Here is a 3790-nt window from a genome sequence, read left to right as displayed (position 1 = left end):
AAGCCTAGAAGAAGTTGTGATGTTTTCCTGAAATGGGGGATGCCCAAAAACCTGGACACTATCATTTAATGTTTCACATTTATCTGTTCTTCGCTTATTAAAATAAAGTTCTTTAACAAATGACTGGACCTTTGCACTCGTATGTTTAGCCTTTTCTGGCAATTCTTTCCACAACATAAATTTTCTAACTATTTGTGAAGGGACATTCTGTGTTCCATTAAAATACTTTAATAGAGTACCCATATTGGATTCAAATGGAAAGGCTGACGTAGCCCATAATGGTCCCCACTGTTTCACACTTTGTGCGATATGTGTGAGCAAGTGTATGTTAAAAGTCATGTGGTCTTTCCCATATATTCTTTGAAATTCTATTACAAATTTTTTAAGAGCCAGTTCTGACAACAATACGCTTCTAGTCTTGATCTTATCCTGGAGTAATGTATGTATTCCAAACACCAATAAAAACAAATGATTCCAAAATCTGGCAGGGAGTATTCCTTTCAGTACAGGGAGAGCATAGAAAAGGAGAAATGCTCGCCATTCTGAAGCTTTCCAGAACTTCCTTTCATTCATTGATCTTGATGTCCTAGTTATCTCAACAGGAGGTTTTATTTTTAAAAGTCGCATATCAACCTCTTCCGTCTGTTTGCCAATGTACCAGGGGGCTTCACTGTTTGCTGTATCAAACCACAATGTGGACAGTTGCCGAGTAACTCCAAGGCACACATTGTGTTGATATTCAGGAATGAAACCATTTATCATTTGGAAATGACTAAGCTTCATTAAAGGAGATGGCCCTTTGACTCCAAATACTGGCTCATTATCTGAAGCTGACATTGCATGACTGAAATGATCTCTTTCATTTCGAAGTGCGGGTTCACGTTGATCGTATGGATAGGATTTACCACCTTTGTGATAACAGAAGTCACAACCATAAAAACCATTAAACTGCTTTGTGTTACGAAGCATTGGACGAGCCATTGAATCAGAGCTACAAACCACCACAAACACTTTAGAAACATGCCGGTTTCCCTGTGTGTCTTGCCAGTCAATACCTTCAGTCTCTAATGATAAGGCTTCTTTAACAAATGGTTTTAGTAATGTTAGCATGGATGGTTTACTTGGCCCAAACCATAACGCTGACATCAAAATGTGACTTTTTCTCAATTCTGGTTCCAGTTCAATTACCTGACACTGAATTGGCCAAATGCTGCATTTAGAACTTTTGAACACTGGTGCGCCATCACAATTCCAAATTAGCGTCAAATCATCTTTTCCAAGAACTCCACTGTCACATAACATTTGATACTCTTCACCAGACTGTATGTCAGAGAGAACCCCACAGGTTCTAGTTTTTTCATTAAGATTGACACCATATTCTTGCAACAGCTGCTGAATCTGTGCATGCAGGGGCAACACAAGAAAATAGAATCCATTCTTAAGGTTTGCATTGGCATCAAATTCTGTATTGCAAGTGTCACACTGAGAGGGACAGTCTCCTCTGACGCCTAGGTATTTTAAACAACTTTCACAATAAAAGTGAACTTCAAATTTAGATGAACTTCCAAAATCTTTGTGGAAAAGGTAATGTGAAGATGGGATCAGACCTGGAAACATTGTGTTAAACATTTCCAGTAAGTGACTAAGTGCTTTGCCTATTAAATTGTGCCGCAACAGATAGGACATCAGCATTAATACACTTTCTCCTTTTGAAATAGGTGCACCAGGATACAAGGGCTTGTCACCAGTAACGGCTATATCTTCATTTCCCTACTGGGAGAGAGAGACAAAATATAAAAAAAATGTGAGCAGCAGAATGATCAGGAATATCAGTCCAGCTTATTTTCTTTCCTTTTCTTGGGTATATTTCCTAGAAATATTTACCCTGGATAATCACAAAATGGCTTTACTTTTTTCACTTTAAATCACTTTAACATATCCTAGCTGCAAACCAAAAATAACAGGGTATAAAAAATAAAAAATAACAGGGTTTGGTACATTCTTGAATTTTAGAATTGCCCAGGAATGATATGTCGTAATGGTGTCAAAATTCTCATTAGTTTTTATTTGTGCTTTCATGGGTTGGTAATGCAGAATACTTCATTTGTGTCTGTCAATTCACTTCCGTATTTTGGCAAAACAGGTCAACGTGAACTATTACACTAACAAAAACACTGTGTCACAGAACCATTTACAACATACCACTGATAATTCAGATGTGTTTTCTCCACTAGTACTGCCCTCCATCAAGTCTTCTCTGTCCACATAATTTTCATCTTCAGAATCAAGCATGTTCCATTCAGAATCTGACAGGTCTTCCTCATTCTACAGGTTATAAATGAAAATATGATGTGAAATATCATCAATGAATGAAAAGGGTATTTAACCAAAGGTGAGACATGTGTGATATATGTATTTACTTCTTGAATGTCAGCACAAAATAAACTGGTCCTGATGGATCTGTCTTTGTCCACTTCGTCTGGTCCACTGTTGGACGTATTACTCAGGATGTCTTTTGTATTTGTTTGGTCATTCCCATTGTCTTGATCATCCTCATCCTTCAAAAAAAAAATGGGAAGGATGACATGTCAAGGAAATTCCTTATACCTTTAATAATATATTGATAGTTTTAGCAATTTATAAAGTAGCCTAAAATAAATTAAAAAGTAAAAAAAGTTCCATACTTTCAGCCAAATACAAGACCAAAGAGGATAGATAAAAGTCTTCAAATTAAATTAATTATACATTATAATTGTTATTAAATAATTATTAGAATCAGTGTTGTTGCACATATGGACATTCGTTTGAAATAGTCACCTCCTACAGGAATATTGGCTTATTTTGATTGTAACAGACATTCATTTCATGCATTTTTAGAAGTTGTTGTCATTTATAAAGTACAATAAATTAAAAAGTATTTTTTTGTGTGTAAATAGATTTGATGGTGTTCTGAATTTCATTAGATAACATAGCCTAGGTGCAGGCAAATTAATTTTATAGTATGTTTGTGTTGCCCTTTCATTTTTATTTCATTTTATTTTTTTGTTTCGTTTTTGCATCCTTATGTGGATAAACATAATTTTATGAGAACATACTCAATTTATTTGTATTTTTGTAATTCAATAAAAAAAAAAAAATGAATAAAATAAGAAAGAAACAATTCCCTGTAGTACGGAGCAATAGGCTGCCGGGTCCGTGTGTTTTTAATCAGGGTATCTTCCGTCCATTCCAAATCCGTTTTAAATTAAAAAACAGAAAACGAAAGACTCAAGAGGATTCAAGTTAGAGAACATGAATTAAATAACGAGAAATGGAAAAATGGCTCGTTTATTCGTTATTCCATCTAGGTTAACAAACGGAAAATGAGTTTTTGACTTGATTTCTCATTTTGTCGTTTGGGGTTTAAAAAACGGTTTATGGCTTCAATATTTCATTCGCACTTGTGGGCGGAGCTGAAACGCTCCTTTAATCTGATTGGTCGGATCGCTCCGCCTTCAACTCGGTCTCCTCAGTCTTTCAGAATAAGAGTCTTACAAGAGCAATATCTGAAACCAGATGTAGACACATAATTTGCGTTTATGCGACTTGCAAGTCACCCCTTTAAATTATTTCTAGGTTATAGTATTGTATGAATATTGTCCCACTGTAAATACAGTGCAAATAGTTCTTTCTCCTGGGATAAAAGTGAAGTGGAAATAAAAATCAATAATAGACTGAACATTTCCATGATAATATGTCTGTAACATTTACCACTCTCATCTTTTAAGTCTAATGGCACTAGGTAGGTGTG

The 3790-nt window shown here is 35.4% G+C and overlaps 1 long non-coding RNA gene across 1 annotated transcript; it reads right to left on the bottom strand.

Moving 5' to 3' along the window:
• Positions 1-1665: 1665 nt before the first annotated feature.
• LOC127968790 (uncharacterized) lies at positions 1666-2558 on the bottom strand. The gene is made up of 3 exons (XR_008156132.1): positions 2421-2558; positions 2203-2325; positions 1666-1770 (listed from the first exon to the last, which is right to left on the bottom strand). It is a non-coding gene; the product is annotated as an uncharacterized LOC127968790 (long non-coding RNA).
• Between the last annotated feature and the right edge of the window lie 1232 nt (positions 2559-3790).

This window comes from Carassius gibelio, chromosome A4 (genome assembly GCF_023724105.1).
Source record: "Carassius gibelio isolate Cgi1373 ecotype wild population from Czech Republic chromosome A4, carGib1.2-hapl.c, whole genome shotgun sequence".
Classification (NCBI taxonomy): Eukaryota; Metazoa; Chordata; class Actinopteri; order Cypriniformes; family Cyprinidae; genus Carassius; species Carassius gibelio.
This window is presented reverse-complemented; position numbering and strand designations above follow the sequence as displayed.